At 45.4% G+C, this 23,349-nt stretch overlaps 1 protein-coding gene across 3 annotated transcripts in view; it reads right to left on the bottom strand.

The window, feature by feature from the left end:
- The window catches only part of GPRIN2 (G protein regulated inducer of neurite outgrowth 2), a 156,313-nt gene that overhangs the window by 78,407 nt on the left and 54,557 nt on the right, over window positions 1-23,349 (bottom strand). For 2 of the 3 annotated variants that reach the window (XM_056530899.1, XM_056530900.1), the window contains exons 2-3: window positions 5,959-6,076; window positions 2,919-3,025 (exon numbers count right to left, since the gene is read on the bottom strand). The gene's annotated coding sequence lies outside the window, so the exon portion shown is untranslated. The remainder of the gene's footprint in view (window positions 1-2,918; window positions 3,026-5,958; window positions 6,077-23,349) is intronic. The other variant, XM_056530902.1, reaches the window with a different exon arrangement.

Below are 23,349 nucleotides of genomic sequence, written 5' to 3'. Positions count from 1 at the left end.
TTTTTGGTTGCGCCATACATTTTATGATATAATGAGTGATGTCATTACAAAGGACAACTGGTCGCACAAAAAACAAGCCCTCATACTAGTCTGTGGATGAAAATATAAAAGAGTTATGATTTTTAGAAGGCGAGGAGGAAAATATGAAAACGTAAAAATTAAATTGTCTGAGTCCTTAAGGCCAAAATGGGCTGAGTCCTTAAGGGGTTAAGGCTCGTTTGTAATTTCCATTTGTTTATATAGCATTGTTTCTATGTAGATATCTCTGTTGTATTGGTGGCATGTGGATGTTCTCTATATCAGGGCAGCATTTTGCAACATTCCTCGGATACCCAAGCAGGTTCCTTTCGTTATTCACACCTTGCTACATCCTGTTGACCTTATCATTCAAGGTAAGCTTTAAATCGTCACTTCACGTGCCTTTCGTACATCACAGACTCCCGTGAGAGAGAGGCTGCCTAACAATCCTCGAGCCTCATATCGTTGTTGCTATTCCTATGTATGTTACAAACTTCTTGTTTGGGGAAGATTGCATCATCAATCCATGAGCCTCTTGTGGTCATTTGTTTTGTACATTACATACGCCCCTGTTAGAGGCAGATTGCTTGTGTATCCACAAGCCTCTTGTTGCTGTTTCTGTTTCTTTCTGTGTTAAATACGTTTCTGTCCGAGGCAGATTGCACTGTCAGTGCACGAGCCTCATGTCGTTGTCATCTCTATCTTCCTCTTATGTTTACTATTACTAATGCGTCTGATTGTGATCTCAGTTTTACATGTCTTAGTGTCAAGTTCTTCGGTGTGAGTATAGCTGTTGAGCCTCTTGTTATGTATGTTCACGTCTTGTCAAGCGTGTACCTGTCGTTGGGAAATTTAACCCTATTGGTCTTCCTAATCTGCTGGTCATGTTATCTTTCTTTTGTGATAAGTCTCAGGGCGCAGCAGGAATAATTTTATTTACGACTGCAAGTATGAGGATACTGCCTTACTGGTACACAAAAACCTCAGGTTAAGTATGTCTTGTCCTTTTATGTATTGTCTATGCGGGACTTTCTGTTGTTAACATCTTATGCATGGCATGGTTCAATAAGTTACTAATGTGTAGCATGGGACCCTTGGCAAATTTCAACATCTATTTCCCTCTTTTGGCACAACCTATATAATGCTATATCTAGCACTTCTCCGACATTACATATCTCAGTCACTTGGGTTACCTTCTTTCCATGCTTACCCTGATAGTACCATTCTAGTAGGCGTTATGGGTTAATAGTGCCAAGTGGTACATCCAGAATTCCATCTTGGCTTCAGCTCCCTAACGGTTGGATCAGCCTCGAGGTAGGGGCTTCTCTCTTATCAGTTATCACTTTTATGTTAAGTACGTTAGTGCACTGTTATCGCTCTATTCTATAGACATGTTCCAACCTCCAGCTCTCAACTGGAGTATTTTTGTCTGTCATCTTAGGTTCATATGACGTATATTTCGCTTAACCATTAATTCATTACATTACCTAACTGATGTGTTTTGCCCCGTTCTTTAGGATACCCTTCATGGCCAGCCAGGCATACCTCAGGCCTATTCATTTACCCAAGTGGTACACTCCACTCACGGTACATGTAATCTGACCACAAGTAAAGGTTAACTTACTTAAGTTAACCTGATTTATGGGTGGAGTCTGGTCTTCAAATACACACCTGATCCACTGGGGGTGGGGGCTGTCATCAGCGTGCATGATGTTCCCACCCTCCTTCCCCCTTTTTCTCTACAGTCACTCTTAGGGTATCCCCCTTCTTGAGGATACCCTTCACGGCCGGCCAGGCACACTTCAGGCCTATTCATTCACCCAAGTGGTACACTCCATTTACGGTACATGTAATCTGACCACAACTATATTTATCTATATATCTAGATATATTGTGAGAGTAAAATGTTGCACATGTAACTTGGTCTACTTGTGGATACATGTTTTGGATAGGCTGTGAAGTCTAGCCTTTGGGGGCACAGAGCACCTGATTGGGACCAAAAGTCCTAGCACAGTGCCAGTTTTATGCATACATTATTAGATTCCCTTATAGGTAGTCCCGTATAGGTAGTTTTCCCTATATATAGATCCCCTTATAGGTAATCTCCCCTGTAGATGGGTCCCCCTATAGGTAGTTCCTTCTTTTAGGTAGTTTACCCCTGTGTATAGGTCTCCCTACAGGTAGTCCCCCTATTGATAGGACCCCCTAGTTGTAGTTGTCCCATGTAGGTAGTTTTCCCCTATAGATGGGTCCCACTATAGTTAATTCCCCCCTGTGGGTAGTTTACCACTGTGTATAGGTAGTCCTCCCCTGTACATATGCCCCCTATAGATAGCACACCCCATGTGCACACCTATAACTACTGACTCTTAGAACGAAGGGAAAAAAACTAAATTAGCTGCAACAATAAGGGGGTTAACCCCTTACCACACCTTAACATAAGAGCACTGCAAAGGCCTTAGGTGGTAAGCAGACCATGACTTTCTATTACATCATGATGATCGCATTGTCATTGCCTAGTCAATCAATGATGGTAAGAGCATGTGTTCGTATGCATAAGGCTTAAGTGATCAGGTAATATTTTCATGTGCATTTACTATATGCTGGGCCCTCCAAAAGCAATTTCACTGGTAAACACTTGGCACCTCAATGCAACGCTGTAGTGTGTGCTTTACCCTGATACCTTGGTTGATTTCTGTATTTATTTTTTGTAACAATATATTGTATAGCAGAGAGTGTGTGTGCTTTATGGTAGCTGCAAACAGTAAAAATTAATGGTATGAAAATTGTTGATAAAGTAATAGGAATCTCCTGTAGTAGAGCCCTCTTTCCCAGAGACCAGGAAATGACAAGAAGATGTAGACAGAGCTTAATCTGTATTTGTAGTCTTACTATCCTACCTTACATAGGCATACAACACAGCTGTATTTAAATCCTCTGCTGTCTGTGCATATGAGATAGCTCTGCTGATCTTGACCTTGTCTTTACGCCAAAGCTGACAAGTGGGCTGCAAAGAGATTCAATGTTGAATTATTGTGTACTTCAGTGGGCAGTTTGATTTGAATGTGCAGTTTTTTAGTATATTTCTTATAAAGGCAATACAATGCAATGTGTGCACATTGTCCATAATATATAATTATATTTCAAACATGAAGCATGCAGCTGTATTCCTATAACGTTGTGTACATCTGCAATTAAATGCAGTAAGAAAGTGTATGTCATGGTATACTTTTTTAATACAGTTATGCTAAAAGGTACAGACAATTGACGTAAAGCCCTGGCTCATAGAAATACACTTTAGTCAGATTTTAGATACCCAAGAGATTTTTGCATGGATGTTAATTTCACAAGGCAAGTCTATTCTCTGGACAGAAAAGATGTCATTACAGAGAGCCAGAAGTACGGTATAAACTGGCAGACAAGGCTGAGCCGGGAGGGAATTCTGTACAAAGCGATCAGGTGATTGTCAGCTTAGTCAGTTGTAAGAAGGTCAGAAACAGCTGAGGGAAAGCTCCAGCTCAGGGGAGGCAGAAAGTCTTTTTAAGCCAGAAGGATATCTGATTTGCTCAGTTGCTCGTGCAATTGTAAACAAAAGCCTTTCTGTCCAGTTATATTAAAATAATATTATACTTATGGTGGTTATCTTTCCCAGGATTTTAGAATACCAGGTTATGAAGTCTAAGTTATTTTCATATATTTTTATTATTACCTATTGATTTTATATAATCAACGGTGCTCTACTGAAATGATTAATCTCTTACAGATGCTAGTGACATGGATATATTAAAGGGGTTACCCAGCACAAAGTAGATTTTTTCCAAAATCAGCACCACATTGGTCTACAGGTTGGGTGTGGTTTTCTAGATCAGTTCCTTTGAAGTGAATGGAACCAAGTTGTAATACCACACATAACCTGAGGACAGGTGTGGTGCTGATTTTAGAAGAAATTAGCTCTGCTTTTCTATTTCTGAATAAACCCTTTAAGGAAGCAACACTTAAGCTTCTCGTAGTTTATCAGAACCAGAGTTATAGCATTGTGTCTGTAATATGGGCAAAAACACTCAGACTATGGCCATCTGAAAGAAGCCCAAGATTTACAATCTAATTTCTCTATCTCAAACATGTACATTTGGACCAATTTTATATGAAGCCAATAAATCTAGCAATATAGTGTTGGATGGAACCCGTGGAAACATACAAACTTCATGCAGATATGGTCCTTGGTCAGGTTCAAATCCAGGATCCTGGTCCTACAAGCAGACGGTGCTTGCAACCAAGCCAGCATGCCGCCCAGACTGAAGTGCGTTGTTTATATTGTATTTTTCTATCCATTGTTGCCTGTATTACACTCCATAGCAGAAAGCTTTAGAAGAGTGATTCAATGCTATTTCTAGTATTAATTCACCATAACACATAGCAGACCGCTCACAAAAGCCTTGCGGTGACCAAGTAAAAAAGGAGCAGGAACTTTCCTGTAAACAAGATTAAAATGACCGGAGAGAGAAGCCTTAATGTGACATAGGGAGCTCAAAGTGGGGTTGACTACGGGGGAAATTGAGGGCTCTGCTACTGGAGCACTGTGACTATTGGGGAAGGTTGATACTGCTGTGACTTTTGGGAGAGGTTGGCACTAATGTGACTAATGGGATAAAAAGGAGTTATTAAAGTGAGACTTTACTTTCAAATTTGGTAACTGCAGAGGACGGGGGGGGGGGGGGGGCTGCTTTGCCTATTGGTTCATGTGGTTGCAAAGCAATTCTATTGAAGTAATGATCTACGGGAACAAGCGTTCTGTGTCTGTATATATATTATGGTGGCTGACAGTATTTAGAGGGCACAAGTTTGTAAGGATATTTTTTGTTTACAGTAGTTTACATTATACTAGAATACATTTTAGCCTATTATATAAATTGCTGTTTATCTGGTAAATACCTAGTGGTGTATGTATGAAGCCCACAACTGTCAATGTCCTTTTTTGCCAATATACTGTATATCTCAAGTCAGGCGGACATTAAAAAACACCAGTAACTAATGTCTAGGTCTTTAGTCATGATATTTAAGTGAGCAAAGAATATTTCTCTACTTCTCTATTTCTCTTATTTTAATGCACATTTCCCTTTATCATTGCTAGGGCTTAATCATACTTTAATAAAATACAGAGCTGAATATGTGACTTACTACAACACATTCTAATTTAAGTGTGTTATCTGTGGTATAGTATGTTACAAACCAGAATACAGCCTTGATAAATTTAGTACTGCTACCTATATATTTCGTAAAATGTCTGACAAAAGCTCCTCACCAATATGTACTATACAACATATACAATATTTAAAATGTCATATGTCACAGTTAACATTTAACGGTATTAAGTTATAATTAAGGAACATAGTTGTATAAGTTTATATTATAGCATTATGTATATATATATATATATATATACATACATATATATATATATATATATATAGAGAGAGAGAGAATGTGTAAAAGCACTTGCCAGTGATTTTCCTTGTTGAAAAACTTAGCTCTACTTCATCTGTGCATATGTAAGACCTTACCTTTTTTTCTCATAGAGCTATATCAACAAGATTTGTGTGTAATTTACAAAAATTCTGAAAGTTTACATTCTTTTTGACATAATGTGCATTTATTGTTTTTTTTTGTTTTGCTTATATGATTGCTAAATACACATCATGTAACAGAGACACACTTCTAGTATTTGGAGTAAATTGTGGAAAATACAGCAGAGATGTAGCAGAGCTGAGTGGGTCAGTGACGGAGAGCTATCATGCATTTCATCAGGACTGCAGATAAACATAATGCATTCTCCCAGTTAACTCATACACAAAACAAACCGTTAACTCTCAATACAACATATGTAGCTCTGCCACATTGTATACAAGAATCATGACTTCATCCAATCACTGTTTTACTTACCTTCAAGTTAAATGATGAAAAAGCTGATTCTGTATAAGCGAGTTCCTCTGGATACAAAACAGATGTTGTCTTTGACACCTAAACTGAGATTTTCCCAAAGGTCTTTTTTTTGGTCTTTCTAAAAAAGAAATAGGGATCAAGCAATGAAGGCGAGTGCTGCCACAGGTGCCCCCTGTCCCTCCTCTTACCCACCCACTTCTTGCTGTGTGGCAGGGGACAAGATGGGGATTCAGAAGGAGGAGGGAGATAATCTGAAATTTCAGCTGATTACAGGGAGGCACATAGACTAAGAGTGATAAGAAAGAGGTGCAGGGCACACACAATAGATTTAGAAAAATGCTATCCTATTATTATAGCTTTTGTTTAAAAGCAGTGGTTCTAAGAAAGTCTGTGCCTGATCTATCTAAAACATTAGGTGTAACCTGAGGTGACTTGCCAGCCCAGACGAAGCAGTAGAGTGAATCTGGATAAGGAGTGTTCTACTCTCGTTCTGTAATTCTATGCTGAGTATTATTATGCGACTGCACACAAACGTCTGCATTTATATTGATTATACATTGTGTTATTTCTATATTTATGTTTTTCCTGATGTATTTTTTTGTTGTTGTACTGAACTCTTTAATTTTGATTTAAAGATTTTTTTTTAAAGATGCATGTTAGCTTTTGGCTGGCCAACACATGTATGTTCCGACCCGGCAATGAGACACTGCCCATGGGCCCAGACGTTTAGTGCTCCTGTCCTGTAATTTTTTTAAATTTATTTACTTAAAAACTTTATTACTTTTTCCTTGCTAAGCGAACCAGATTACCTGGAATTTGCTATTTTACAGAACCTCACCATTTGGCAAAACATATTCCTTACTGCTAACACTCCACAATCCCCTGCACTCCTATACAATGGCTAGACAACAAGGGCCCTTCGTTTATTTGGTGCACCAGAGTGTCAGCAAAGTGTTGAGTTTGCTGGTACCCAGGGCTGGCGTTAAGGCGGGGCAAACCGGGCAATTGCCCAGGGCCCCATCCCCCAGGGGGCCCCCTGCAGGCTGTTACAGTGTTTGCGGCACGGGGAATGTGTGGGGGTACAACAAGCATTATTTAGAAGTGAGCCTCGCTTCTTCTTAAAAGCTCTCAGCAGAGGCCATTCATTTAGTTCTGGCAGGGAAAAGCCGGGCTTCTTTAACAACCCCCCCACCAGCTCATCCTGCCCCTCCTGCTGGTAGATTCACACAGTGTATCTGCCCGTCGGCCGATGGGTGTGATAGCCTGGAGGCTCCATGAAGCACAGAATCTGGCTATCAACACATAGCTGCTAAAGTATTCTCTGCCCTCAGCAAGAGCCAGAGGCTGTCCAGGCATGCTGGGAGTTGTAGTTTTGCTACAGCTGGAGGCACCCTGGTTGGGAAACACTGATCTAGTGTGTGAACATGTGTGATGTGAACTATTTATCTTACATGCATTTATAGTGTGTTGTGTGTGTACATGCGCATGTATATACACATGATATATGTGTGTGTATTTGTGATTACACATGTGTGTGTATATGTATAGTTTTTTTTCTCTGTATGTGATATGTAGTGGTGTATCTGTCACTAGGCCAATATGGCCCAGACCTAGTGCCGCATTTATCACAGCGGCGGCCTAACTTCACCCCCCTCCCCCACCCTCGTCATTTATTCTAGGGCCACTGTGATGGAGTTCCATGCACCCTGGACAACTTTCCGTCCGCTCCTCCCCTCAGATCTCCGGACAATTCTGAACAGGCTCTTCAATACACATTTCTTACCTCCACCTCCCTGCTCTGTATTACTGGCTACTGTGCGTGTGCTGCTGCCACAGTGCAGCTTCACATCACCGGCTATCTTGGACGTGTTACTTTATTGTCAATTTACATATATATATATATATATATATATATATATATATATATATATATGTATCAGTGTTTACAAAACAGTGTTTAGATAGATTTTTGCAAAATTACAACTCCCAGCATGCCCGGACAGGATATTGATGTCTGGGCATGCTGGGAGTTTTAGTTTTGAAACAGCTGGCACCAGGGCCGTTTGAAGGAATTTGGGGGCCCCAAGCAAAATGGACATGGAGGCCCCCCCCCCCCCTTGATGTTCACGCACGTCACTCTTTAGGGCCAGCGTCAGGACATAGTAACGCCAGCCCTTGAATTCTGGGAGCGCAACGTGAGCGAACGTCAATACGACGCACATTAGGTGCAGCAGAGTTCTCCCCACATTAGGTGCAGCAGAGTTCCCCCCACATTAGGTGCAGCAGAGTTCCCCCCACATTAGGTGCAGCAGAGTTCCCCCCACATTAGGTGCAGCAGTGTTCCCTACCCATACCCCCTGTCCAGACCCCCCCCGGGCCATATTTTTTGGTGGGGGTTTGACTGCTGAGACCCCCATTGATCACCTCGGTTGAAGTGGTTCTCCAGCTGTTGGAAAGCTAAAACTCCCATTATGTCTGAAGAGCCTCTGGCAATGGGAGTTGTAGTTTTGTAACAGCTGGAGAGACACAGATTGAACACAGTTTTACCCATCATCACTGCAGAACTAACAAGTGACTACAGCTCTGATGGGACAGTCAGGAGAATATACAATGATATCAGTGACCTGAGTGACGTCTTCTGACTTGAGTGATATCTTCTCTGTTATCTTTTCTTCTCCATCTGGTCCAGAGACCAGGTCTTCCTCCAGCTCCATCTCTGCAGAGTCTGACATCCAGACATCATTGGCTCCTCACTGTCAGCAGATCCTCATCCTCTGCATGAAGACAGTAATCATTATAACCTTGCCAGAAAGTGTACCCTAAATATAATCCTGCCACACACTGTACCATGAGTATAATACTGCCATACACTGTACCCTGAATATAATCCTGCCACACACTGTACCATGAATATAATACTGCCCCACACTGTACCCTGAATATAATACTGCCCCACACTGTACCCTGAATATAATACTGCTATACACTGTACCCTGAATATAATCCTGCTATACACTGTACCCTGAATATAATCCTGCCACACACTGTACACTGAATATAATACTACCACACACTGTACCCATTAAATATAATACTGCCATACACTGTACCCACTAAATATAATCCTGCTATTCACTGTACCCACTAAATATAATACTGCTATACACTGTACCCTAAATATAATACTGTTCTACACTGTACCCTAAATATAATACTGCCCCACACTGTACCCTAAATAAAATACTGCCCCACACTGTACCCTAAATAAAATACTGCCCCACATTGTACCCTAAATAAAATACTGCCCACACTGTACCCTGAATATAATACTGCCATACACTGTACCCTGAATAAAATACTGCTATACACTGTACCCACTAAATATAATACTGCCCCACACTGTACCCTGAATATAATTCTGCCACACACTGTACCCTGAATATAATACTGCCACACACTGTACCCTGAATATAATACTGCCACACACTGTATCCACTGAATACAATACTGCCACACATGCATACACATCATATATATATATATATATATATATACACACACCCTCTTATCCTCTGTGTCCTCATCACCCCTATAACGCCCCCGCCAAACCTCTCCTCATCATTACTATAACTCCCCCCAACCTCTCATCACCCCATAACACCCCCCCTGCACATCTCATCACCCCCATAACACCCCCCTGCACCTCTCATCACCCCATAACACCCCCCATGTACCTCTCATCACCCCCATAACACCCCCCTGCACCTCTCATCCCCCCCATAACACCCCCCTGCACCTCTCATCACCCCCATAACACCCCCCTGCACCTCTCATCACCCCCATAACACCCCCCCTGCACCTCTCATCACCCCAATAAAAAAAAAAACTGCACCTCTCATCACGCCTATAACACCCCCCCTGCACCTCTCATCACCCCCATAACACCCCCCCTGCATCTCTCATGACCCCCATAACACCCCCCCTGCATCTCTCATGACCCCCATAACACCCCCCTGCATCTCTCATGACCCCATAACACCCCTACCTGCATCACTCATGACTCCCATAACACCCCTACCTGCATCTCTCATGAGCCCCATAACACCCCCCTGCATCTCTCATGACCCCCATAACACCCCCTGCATCTCTCATGACCCCCATAACACCCCCCTGCATCTCTCATGACCCCCCATACCCCCTACATCTCTCATGACCCCCATACCCCCCCTGCATCTCTCATGACCCCCATACCCCCCCTGCATATCTCATGACCCCCATACCCCCCTGCATTTCTCATGACCCCCATACCCCCCTGCATCTCTCATGACCCCCATACCCCCCATGCATCTCTCATGACCCCCATACCCCCCTGCATCTCTCATGACCCCCATACCCCCCCTGCATCTCTCATGACCCCCATACCCCCCCTGCATCTCTCATGACCCCCATACCCCCCCTGCATCTCTCATGACCCCCATATCCCCCCTGCATCTCTCATGACCCCCATACCCCCCCTGCATCTCTCATGACCCCCATACCCCCCCCTGCATCTCTCATGACCCCCATACCCCCCCCCACACACACACCTCATCACCATTGCAGTCCCCTAACCACCATACAATCTTCCCCCCCCCCGCCCCCCACGCCCCGCGCCAGTTTACTTACCCTGCCGGGGATCGTTGCAGTGGCGTGAGTCTGCTGCTGCTCCTGTCACTGCACAGAGGATGCTGGAGGTTCGTGTGGGGACGTAAGCAGGGACAGGTCAGGTGATTGGCGTAGACGTGTGTGCCTGCGCGGGGCATGTGACGTCTCTACTCCAATCAGGCCCTGACCTGTCCGATGCCGGTTTGAATTTTTCCCCTCACGCTTTATACAAAAAGGTAATTTCATTGAAATGTGTGGGCCCCCCGAAGTGCCCCGTCGCTACAGGACGGGCAAGCACCGGCTCAGCTTGGGGCCCCCCAGCCAGCTCGGGGCCCCAAGCAATTGCTTGGTTTGCCGGTCCGGTAGCGACGGGCCTGGCTGGCACACACTGTTCTGCCTCTCCAGTCTAAGCATTGAAAGTGTCATCTCTAAAACTTACAGTTTGTGAAGAGATAGCAGTCTCTTAGTTGAATTGGCTGACAGTGACTTGATCCAAAAGGCACCTTGTAGATTGTGATGAAGTTTATTCCAAACTGTGTAGATCAAAGTCCATGGATAATAGAGGTTTCTTCTTCTGGAACATCTCTCTCCGCATCAGGTCGGAGTGAGGGGTTCATCTTCCTGTTTAGGTAGAAGCAGTACCAGCTCGTTTATGGATCTGAAGTAGTGTCTTGCAGAACCTTGTTTCCTTACTTTAACTTCTACTTTCCGCACCTTGCCGTCATTACTTGGAATAGTCTTTGTAATAAGACCATAGTCCAATTGTAACAATTAGCATCCCTTTCTTTCAGGATCACTATGTCCCCGGCTTGCTGGTCAGGTTTACTGACTTGCCATTTTCTTCTACTCTGATGCATCAGAGAAGACATGGATCTCTAGTCTGGTGGCATTCTTGGAGGATGCAAGAGTGTAAGATCGTGGTATCTTTAACTCTTCCAATGCCTGGAGAGACTGCTTCCAGGATTCCCACCTTTGCTGTTTCTCTTTAGGCAAAGGGGTATCCCAGTCAGTGTTCCCTGAGTAATATCTTGCCCTGTAAAGTAAAGGGTGCTATAAATCCCAAAGGATTGTAGATACTGTTTACTGCAGACAGTACTCCACATTTTGTGAAGGGCTTGTCACAGACTGATTTTTTAAATGTGAACACGTCTTGTTTAACATCCCACAGCAATCCAAGACTGCGTTGAGTGAGGGTAAGGTCAGACTCTAGTTGGAATTTGAATTCCTTAGCACTGATGGCATGATTATCAGAAGTAAATGTTGTCATAACCTCATTGCTGTTGGAGATGATTTTGTGTAGTTGGAGGTTGGCAGTAGTGAGCATGTTCTGAGTTCTGGTGAGAAGGTCAATGGCTTCTTCCTCCTTAGGTAGAGACTTGAGAGCGTTGTCTGTGTAGAAGTTCCTTTCCACAATCTGATGTGCATCAGACCCAAACTCTTGTTTGCCTTCTTGGGCTGTTTTCCTCAGTCCATAAATGGCAACAGTAGGGGAGGGACTATCACCAAAAACGTGTACTTTCATCCGATAGTCTGTAACCTTGTCATTGACATCATTATTGAGTTACCATCTGAACCTGAGGAAGTTTCTATTGTCTTCATGGGCGATGAAACATTGAAACATTTGTTGGATGTCGGACATAATGGCAATTAGTTCTTGTCTAAAGCGGAGTAAGACTCCTAGGAGGTTGTTGTTCAGGTTAGGCCCAGTGAGAAGATTGTCATTGAGAGAAACGCCTTCATAACAAGCACTTGAGTCGAAGACCAACCTAATCTGGTAAGGCTTGCGAGGATGGTAGACACCAAAACATGGTAAGTACCAGCATTCCTCTTCTTGTGTAAGAAGGGGTGCAGGCTAGGCATGATCTCCCTCAAATAGCTTCTGCATAAAGTCGACAAAATGCTTCTTCATCTCCGGTTTATGGTTCAGGTTGCACTCTAAAGAGATAAACCGTGAATCTGCATATTATCTATTGTTAGGAATCCTATTCTTTGGGGTGCAAAACGTTAGCGGTGCCACCCAGCTGTTGGAATCATCTTGGTAGAACTCTTTGCTCATGGTTCTCAAGAATTCCTTGTCTTCCATCGTGGCTGCTAACTCATTGTCTCTTGTGGTCAATTCAAACACTGTGTTACCAATGTTGTCATCCCGGAAGACAAATGCTTTCCTATCATCTAGTGTGATACACTCTTGCGTACCTTTTTCACACAGCTTTTCTTTCACACTGTAGTGATGTTGAGGATTTGGGTAACAAGTAATGCGTCCATTTGACAGAACGTGTGTTTCAAAGGAAGAAACTGAGAAAGGTTTCTTGACCTTTCTAAGGCAGAGGTTGCCTATGATGACCCAGCCTAGATCCAGATGCTGGGCATAAGGTGCATCATGTGGGCTGTTGATTTGCTGGCAAACCTTGTGCACTCTTAGAATGTCTCTCTAAAGTAACAGCTGGATATCAGAATTTTCATCAAAGGCTGGTATTTGGTTAGCTATGTCCTTCAAGTGTGAATGCGTAGGGCAGCTTCAGGAGTAGGGATGTCATCCTTGTTAGTTGGGATCTGATTACACTCGATGATAGTGGACAAGGGTATTTCTATGTTGCTATTGAGAAGAGCAACTATGAGGCCACTGGCTCTTCTACCCAAGACTTCTGTAATACCTGTACAAGTACCCAGGGTATAAGGTAGAGCCTCTCCTGCTATGCCTAACAGATCAAAGGACCTTGTGCTTGCAAGAGATCGGTTACTCTGATCGTCAAGAATGGCATACAGTCTTATGGTCCTTTGAGTATACACTAGAGATGAGCGAATTTACAGTAAATTCGATTTGTCACAAACTTCTCGGCTCGGCAGTTGATGTCTTTTCCTGCATAAATTAGTTCAGCTTTCAGGTGCTCCATTGGGCTGGAAAATGTGGATACAGTCCTAGGAGACTCTTTCCTAGGAATGTATCCACCTTTACGCAGGATAAGTCATCAACTGCCGAGCCGAGAAGTTTGTGACGAATCGAATTTACTGTAAGTTCGCTCATCTCTAGTATACACAAACCAAGCATATCTTTGCACAGGATTTCTCACAAAGTCCTTCCCCACAGACTTCAGTGCATGTAGAGAAAATTGGGGTGGAGGCAGCTGTTCGTTCAATGTGCTCCCCGCCATGCTTTGCCTCAGGAGGGATGTCTGTGGATGGAGTAGAACTGTGTTGGTACAGATGAAGGGCTTGTACTTGGTTGTCACTACCGCATTCCATGCATTTAATGATGGCCTTACAGTTTTTTGCAACGTGTTCTGTGGCGGCATAGCATCTGAAACAAATTCCAAATTCCTTTAAAAGTTCCTTAAGTTCTTGTAGATGTTTCTTTTTGAAGCTGATGAATTTCTTGAGTGGATGTGGCTTGTTATGTATGGAACATTGGCGATTTGGATCCTCAAGTTTCTTGTTTTGCCCAGTCTTTTGAAGAACTGTAGCAGGTGTTGGATAAACATCAGTCCACTTCACTGATACTGGACCCCTGCGGTCTCTGTGCGTTATATGTGTGTTTGCAACTCCTGGAGACAGTGGACTGAGTGGGTTACAGTCGCCGTAGAAGAAACTTGGGTCATTCTTAGAGTCTGCGAAATAGGAAAAGGGAGGAAAAGCAACTCTGTATTTTTTCTTGAATGCTATATGGTAGCTTAAGGACAATAGGGATAATGCATGCAGAGTTTCGTAGTAACTGAGCCCAGGTAGGTGGGTATTAGCTTTAGCAAGTTGAAGCTGTAGTAGGAGATCACTGAGTTCTTGAAGCTTTAGTTTGTCTTTAGCGGTAATCCTTGGGAAGCCTTGCAACCTTTTGAATAAGACATCTTCTATGGCCTCAACGCTGCCAAATCTACGTTCAAGTCTGTCCCAAGCAGCGTCGAGACCGGCAGCAGGATTGGAAGTGTAAACTGTTTTTAGTCTTTTGTTACGTTCAGCAGACTGGGGATCTAGCCACATGATGAGTAGATACAGTTCTTCTGCAGCAGTGATATCTAACTCGCTGATGGTGGCTTTAAAGGTGAATTTGCAGCCTCTGTAATTTTCAGGTTTGTCATCAAACTTGGTGAGGCCCGTCCTAGTGAGCTTTCTGCAAAGCATATATTTAGCAAACTGTGACATGACTGCGTTTTCAGACTTTGGGTATACGGTTGAAGGTGGTTAGTTGCAGTGGCCGATACACTGATGTTGAGTGACTTGGGAACATAAGATGGTGCTAAGGCGTTCAACACTGGATCTGGCGTACAGTACAATGGTGTGTTGGTTTATAGCTGTATAGTAGTGGGTGTGTTAGGGGGGGGGGGGGGGGTAACTGGTTAGTGCCATAGTAATGTAGAAAGTCTTTTCTGTCCATACCAGTTTCCACTGCTTGAGGAAGTGCAGTAGGTGCAGATAAAATGCATTGGTTGAGTGCTTTGGTTGTTATGACATAAGTGATGGAGTTCTGTGTAAGATATAACAGAGTGACTGCTGCTGATAGCTCTTTCAGTGTCACTAGCGGCCTGTTCTAAGACTCTTAGTCTTGCGATGTGTTTGGCATGCTCACATTGTTTTTCCAAAACTTCCATCTGTGCTTTCTTCCATGCAGCTTCAGCTTCCATCTCTGCTTTCTCTTGGGTGAAGGCAGCCTGGATTTTAGATGCTTCTGCATCAGTGCGGGCTTTGATGACTTGTTGGCTGAGTTTAGAAGATGTTGATTGTAAGGATTTGGAACATCTTGTGAAGCGCCAGTGGCGTACCAAGGGGGGCGCCACTCACAAGGGGGGTGCCAGGGGCGGACTGACCCGCCGCCGCCACTGCTGAGGATCTGGGACCAGATCCCCAGCAGACAGCGCTACATTCTCCTGTATGCGCGATACACGCATATATAGGAGAAGGTGTCCCCTCTGTGTGAGATGCAGCTACACAGAGGAGATGTGACCTCCGCCCCCATGCAGCACGCAGTACAGGCGCCGGTGACGTCACTCATCGGCGCCTGTACTATGGAGGGGAGAAGATGTGGGCCCCTGCTGAGGAGATCGCTGCGTGGGATATCAGGTGAGCATCCTTTTTTTTTTTTAACCCTGCATATACCTAAGAAGGGGGGGGGGTGTAGGTCTGCATATACCTATGGGGAATGAAGGGAAGGGGGGTGTAGGTCTGCATATACCTATGGGGAGGGGAGGGGGGGTGTAGGTCTGCATATACCTATGGGGAGGGGAGGGGTGGTGTAGGTCTGCATATACATATGGGGAGGGGGGGTGTAGGTCTGCATATACCTATGGGGAAGGGAGGGATGGGGGGTTGTAGGTCTGTATATACCTATGGGGAAGGGAGGGAGGGATGTGTAGGTCTCCATATACCTATGGGGAAGGGAGAGAGGGGGGTGTAGGTCTGCATATACCTATGGGGAAGGGAGGGGGTGTAGGTCTGCATATACCTATGGGGAAGGGAGGGGGGGTGTAGGTCTGCATATACCAATGGGGAGGGGAGGGGGGTGTAGGTCTGCATATACCTATGGGGAAGGGAGGGGGTGTAGGTCTGCATATACCTATGGGGAGGGGGGTGTAGGTCTGCATATACCAATGGGGAAGGGAGGGAGGGGGTGTAGGTCTGCATATACCTATGGGGAAGGGAGGGAGGGGGGTGTAGGTCTGCATATACCAATGGGGAAGGGAGGGAGGGAGGGGGATGTAGCTCTGCATATACCTATGGGGAAGGGAGGGAGGGGGGTGTAGCTCTGCATATACCTATGGGGAAGAGAGGGAGGGGGGTGTAGCTCTGCATATTCCTATGGGAAAGAAGGGGGGGGGTGTAACTGCATATTCCTATGGGAAAGGGGGGGGGGTGTAACTGTGCATATGCCTATGGGAAAGAGGGGTGTGTGTAACTCTGCATATGCCTATGGGAAAGAAGGGGGTGTAACTCTGCATATTCTTATGGGAAAGAGGGGGGTGTAACTCTGCATATGCCTATGGGAAAGGGGGGGGGTGTAACTCTGCATATGCCTATGGGAAAGAGGGGGGGTGTAACTCTGCATATGCCTATGGAAAAGAGGGGGGTGTAGCTCTGCATATACCTATGGAAAAGAGGGGGGTGTAGCTCTGCATATACCTGTGGGAAAGAGGGGGGTGTAACTCTGCATATACCTATGGGAAAGAGGGAGGGTGTAGCGTAGCTCTGCATATACATATGGGAAAGAGAGGACGTGTAACTCTGCATATACCTATGGGAAAGAGGGGGGGGGGGAGTGTAACTCTGCATATACCTATGGGAAAGAGGGGGGTACCTGGCTACCTACCTACCTGCCCTTTTACTGTGCAGGACACCAAGGAGGGCATTTTTACAATTTGTGGGCCTATAGATAGGAAGATTATGTAGAGGAGGGCACTGAATATATGCAGAGTCTGACATGTTTTTCCTGCAGATGTTAAGAGATCCACATGGCGGTCTTATCCGGATGGAGAAGAAAAGGAAAGAGGACGCCGCTGAACAGAAAAGACGTAATTGTGAGTCCCAAAATGTAACTGTAATCACTTATATGATATACACATCCTGTGTACAGCTGATATCTACCGCCATATGGTCCTGTATATAATCACTTATATTGTATACAGATCCTGTATAGTATACTGGTCTGTATATAGTGGTTTTATTCAGTACAATATGGCCGTATTATCCAGTTATTGAGTGGTGGTATATATTTACTCCTTGTATACCAGTATTATTGGTCATGGAAATTTACCTACGTTAAAGTGTTTCTTACATATATACATTTTTTGTTTATTGTGTGTGGGATTTGGGTGGAATAGGAGCGTGGCAGAAGATTGACGAGCTGCAGAGCCTAGCAGGCGCCCTTGCCTTTTTTTTTGGTCCGGGGGCCCCGATTGCTGTCAGCCCCTGGGGGGAGGGGAAGGGAGGGGAGGGAGGGGGGTGTAATTATGGGGGGAGAGGAAGGGTGTAATTAAGGGTGAAGGGGTGTAATTAAGGGGGTGAAATTAAGGGGGGGGGGGTGCGTGTGTGTATGGGGCGGGGGGGGGGCAAACAAAGGGTCCGCCCCGGGTGTCAAATGCTCTAGGTACGCCCCTGTGGAGAGCCTAGAAGTTGTGTTGAGATGGGATCTGGAGTCATGGAGATGTGTGATTTTTACATCTGCTTTTGCCTTTGTTTGTATTACTAAATCATCTCTTGCAAGATTGAACTCATCCCATTCCTTTAATTTTTGTATGGAATCTTATGTGTTGTACCGCTTTAAGAAATCAGCATATTTGGCAGACAGCTTTTGATAGTTCTCATAAGCAGCATTCAATTGCTTAACAGTGCCCTCTAGGTGCAGTACCTCATGAGCTTGCTGAGACAGAGCTAACATTGGCATTCAATAGTCTTAGACCATAAGTGGTTGATGTTACTCAGCAGTTCCTCTGTCAGCTTCATAGTGATTTTGAACTTTCCAAGTTGGTTTTGCTAAATGTTTTTGTTTTATGTGTCTCATAGGATTTGACTCCTGTTCTGAAAGAAGTTCAGGTTCTTCAGATTGTATATTGCCTTGCTGGGGCATCGTGATGTTCAGCAGAGGGTTAAATTACAAGGTTCTGTCCTTGCATAGAAATGTATCAATCTTCTGGCCATGGGATCAGGTTTTCTAGGCAACCAGTGAGAAGAGGAGAAAGAGAGGTTCACATACAGAGCCTAGATTCACTTACAGGTAGAAATGCATGGGGTAATACAGTGATCCCTAAACTTACAATGGCCTCAACATACAATATTTTCAACATACAATGGTCTTTCCTGGATCATTGTAACTTGAATCCAGACTCAACATACAATGTACGGACAGACCAGATCTGTGAAACATGTCAATGGTCGGAACAACTGACCAATCAGAATGGATATTTCACTGGTAAAACCCCTGTATTCCTGAAGTGCACGCACTGACTGATGTCTGGTAGCGCCCCCTACAGTACAGGGAGATATTACATGTTCTGTACTCTTTACCTGTGCCAGGGTTGGCGGCTCCTTTGGGCATCAGGTGAGGGCGGCTCCATTTTCCTATTTTTTAGGACATTGCGTGTTCTGTACAGGACCCTGAAGAAGCTCCTGTCCTCTACATAGACCAGTGTTTCCCAAAGAGGTTGCCTCCAGCTGTTGCAAAACTACAACTCCCATCATGCCCGGACAGCTTGGCTGTCCGGGCATGATGGGAGTTGTAGTTTTGCAACAGCTGGAGGCAACCTCTTTGGGAAACACTGAAATAGACAGTGATTACAGCTCCCAGCAGATCTTTATTACTTTTATATGTAAGGATTTGCTTTATCTATATTAGTTATCTACTTATTTATCTTTAATCCTCACTCTTTCCAATTTTTGGATGACATTTTGGGGCTTCAGAACCAATTACCAGGTTTCCATAGGGTTATGGTCTCAACATACAATGGTTTCAACATACAATGGCCGTCCTGGAACCAATTAATATTGTAACTTGAGGGACCACTGTACACAGACTGTGTAGAAGCTGATTAAATAGCAGTTATACGAACAGTTCTTCAATCTGTGCTGAAACTGATGAATCTTATGCTGAGACTTACTTGCTGGCTGGAGTATGTAGTCTTGCACTCTGCTGCTATATTCCTGTGTTCATATACATCTCGCTATACATGCATGGCTAGCAAGGATCCTCTGAACGATATCTGGCTGATCTTCTAAGATCCCTTCACTGATCTTTTGACTGTTTGGCCTCTCCGGTCTAAGCATTGTGTGATCTCTGAAACTTACAGTTTGGGAAGAGATAGCAGTGACCTCAATCTTAGTTGAATTGGCTGACAGTGACTTGATCCAAAAGACACCTTGTAGATTGTGATGAAGTTTATTCCAAACTGAGCAGATCATACACCGATGAACAAATGGATAGGTCAAAAGATCATGCTGTGAGCAGCTAATAGGTACATGTGGATGAGATGAAGGATGAAGCAAAAAGACAAGAGAGAAGGGAGGGGACGAGTCAATACTGAGAACAGAATGAAGGGGACAGAGAAGGGACACAGGATATAAAAGCAAACCATGCATGTATAACATGACACACACTGTTTGGAGAACACAGAAAAAAAAATATATGTATATATATATATATATATATATATATATATATATATATATATATATAGATTTTTTTTTTCTTCATGTGTTTTCCAAACAGTGTGTTACCTGCTGTTTCAAAACTACAACTCCCAGCATGCCCAGACATCCACATCTTGTCCAGGCATGCTGTGAGTTTTAATTTTGCACTGATATACAGGGTGGGCCATTTATATGGATACTGTTACGCCGAGCGCTCCGGGTTCCCGCTCCTCCCCGGAGCGCTCGCAGCGTTCTTCTGTTCGCAGCGCCCCGGTCAGACCCGCTGACCGGGAGTGCTGCGATAATGTCCCTAGCCGTGATGCCATCCGCGATGCGGGACACGCCCGCTCGCGATTCGCATTCCGGCCTGCTTACCAGACTTGTTCCCCGTTTGTGCTGTCCCGGCGCGCGCGCGCCGGCTCTTTAAGATTTAAAGGGCCAGTGCACCAATGATTGGTGCCTGGCCCAATCAGTCTGATTAGCTTGCACCTGTTCCATGCTCATATAACCTCACTTCCCCTGCACTTCCTTGCCGGATCTTGTTGCCATTGTGCCTTGAGAAAGCTATCACTGTGTTTGCCATTTCCAGTGTTCCTGACCTCTTGCCGTTGCCCCTGACTACGATCCTTGCTGCCTGCCCTGACCTGCTACGTCTGACCTTGCTTCTGCCTAGTCCTTTTGTCCCACGCCTTCTCAGCAGTCAGCGAGGTTGAGCCGTTGCCGGTGGATACGACCTGGTTGCTACCGCCGCAGCAAGACCATCCCGCTTTGCGGCGGGCTCTGGTGAAAACCAGTGGCAACTTAGAATCGGTCCACCGACATGGTCCACGCCAATCCCTCTCTGACACAGAGGATCCACCTCCAGCCTGCCGAATCCTAACAGTAGATCCGGCCATGGATCCCACTGAGATGCCGCTGCCAAGTCTCGCTGATATATTCACAGTGGTCGCCCAGCAATCCCGACTGTTCGCCCAACAACTTCAGTCACAGCTACAGCAGCTGCTACAGCAACAACCATCTCCTCCGCCGGCTCCTGCACCTCCTCCTCAGCGACCGGCCGCTCCTAACCTCCGCTTGTCCCTGCCGGACAAATTTGATGGGGACTCTAGACTCTGCCGTGGTCTCCTGTCTGGGAAGGCCCTGTCATGGACCACACTGCTCTGGGCACCTCTCTCACAGTATCCTTTGCAATCTACCCCTGTGCCTCCCGCTGAGGAGGCTATGCAAGTGGATTAGTCTCGCCTGACCCATGAAGAGAGGACTCGCCGCAGAGATAAAAATTTATGTCTGTACTGCGCTAGTACCGAATATTTCTTGGTGGATTGCCCTATTCGTCCTCCACGTCTGGGAAACGCACGCACGCACCCAGCTTACGTGGGAGTGGCGCCTCTTGGTCTGAGGTCTGCTTCTCCACGTCTCACTGTGCCCGTACGGATTTCTCCTTCTGCCAACTCCTTCTTCTCAGCTGTAGCCTTCTTGGACTCTGGTTCTGTGGGAAATTTTATTTTGGCCTCTTTTGTTAATAAGTTCAACATCCCTGTGACCCGTCTCGCCAAGCCACTCTACATTTCCTCAATCAACGGAGTAATATTGGACTGCACTGTGCGTTACCGCACAGAACCCCTGCTCATGAGCATTGGACTGCATCTCGAAAAAATTTAACTTTTTGTTTTGCCCAACTGCACCTCTGAAGTCCTCCTCGGTCTGCCATGGCTCCAACGCCACTCTCCTACCCTTGACTGGACCACCGGGGAGATCAAGAGCTGGGGTGCTTCTTGCCACAAAAAATGCCTCACGTCTGCTCCCAGTCCCGTCAGTCAAACCTCAGTTTCTCCTCCTTTACCTGGTCCCCCAAAGGCCTATCAGGACTATGCTGTGTCTCCTCCTCATAGCCCCCGTCCTGGTAACACTCTGCCCCGTGCCAAGCTTCACCCTCTTCCCCCCCTCCCCACTCCCACGCCTTCTGGTTTGCCTGCTGTTGATGAGGTTTTCCGGGACTTCTCCACCATCCGGAAAGAGACTCAAAAATCCCTCATACAGGCCTCATCCCGGATGAAGAAGCATGCCGACAAAAAAAGAACTCCTCCTGTCTTTGTTCCTGGAGACAAAGTGTGGCTCTCCGCCAAGTATACCCGCTTCCGTGTCCCCAGTTATACACTGGGACCACGTTATCTTGGACCCTTTAAAATCAAGTGCCAAATCAATCCTGTCTCCTACCAACTCCTTCTTCCCCCTTCTCTCCGTATTCCCAATGCTTTTCATGTCTCTCTCCGGGTCCTCAGATGTCTTCTCGGTTAAAGAAATTCTCGCGTCTAAGACGCTAAGAGGTAAAAGAATTTTTCTTGTAGATTGGGAGAATTGCGGTCCTGAGAAGAGGTCATGGGTATCCGAGGATAACATTCTCGACAAGGACCTAATTCACAAATTTTCAGGTTCCAAAAAGAGGGGGAGACCCAAGGGGGGGGTACTGTTACGCCAAGCGCTCCAGGTTCCCGCTCCTCCTCGGAGCGCTCGCAGCGTTCTCCTGTTCGCAGCGCCCCGGTCAGACCCGCTGACCGGGAGCGCTGCGATAATGTCCCTAGCCGTGATGCGATCCGCGATGCGGGACGCGCCCGCTCGTGATTCGCATTCCGGCCCGCTTACCAGACTCGTTCCCCGTTTGTGCTGTCCCGGCGCACGCGGCCCCGCTCCCTAGGGTGCGCGCGCCGGCTCTTTAAGATTTAAAGGGCCAGTGCACCAATGATTGGTGCCTGGCCCAATCAGTCTGATTAGCTTGCACCTGTTCCATGCTCATTTAATGTCACTTCCCCTGCGCTTCCTTGCCGGATCTTGTTGCCATTGTGCCTTGAGAAAGCTATCACTGTGTTTGCCATTTCCAGTGTTCCTGACCTCTTGCCGTTGCCCCTGACTACGATCCTTGCTGCCTGCCCTGACCTTCTGCTACGTCTGACCTTGCTTCTGCCTAGTCCTTTTGTCCCACGCCTTCTCAGCAGTCAGCGAGGTTGAGCCGTTGCCGGTGGATACGACCTGGTTGCTACCGGCGCAGCAGGACCATCCCGCTTTGCGGCGGGCTCTGGTGAAAACCAGTAGCAACTTAGAACCGGTCCACCGACACAGTCCACGCCAATCCCTCTCTGACACAGAGGATCCACCTCCAGCCTGCCGAATCCTAACAGATACACCTTAATAAAATGGGAATGGTTGGTGATATTAACTTCCTGTTTGTGGCACATTAGTATATGTGAGGGGGGAAACTTTTCAAGATGGGTGGTGACCATGGTGGCCATTTTGAAGTTGGCCATTTTGAATCCAACTTTTGTTTTTTCAATAGGAAGAGGGTCATGTCATCAGAGGGACACATCAAACTTATTGGGAATTTCACAAGTAAAACAATGATGTGCTTGGTTTTAACATAAATGTATTCTTTCATGAGTTATTTACAAGTTTCTGACCACTTATAAAATGTGTTCAATGTGCTGCCCATTGTGTTGGATTGTCAATGCAACCCTCTTCTCCCACTCTTCACACACTGATAGCAACACCACAGGAGAAATGCTAGCACAGGCTTCCAGTATCCGTAGTTTCAGGTGCTGCAGAATGGGCAAAACAAAAATTGGAACAGGACCCTTAGTTTACGAAGAA

This window comes from Hyla sarda, chromosome 7 (assembly GCF_029499605.1).
Source record: "Hyla sarda isolate aHylSar1 chromosome 7, aHylSar1.hap1, whole genome shotgun sequence".
Lineage (NCBI taxonomy): Eukaryota > Metazoa > Chordata > Amphibia > Anura > Hylidae > Hyla > Hyla sarda.
Note: the sequence above shows the minus strand (reverse complement) of the source record. Positions and strands in the feature narration are given on the sequence as shown.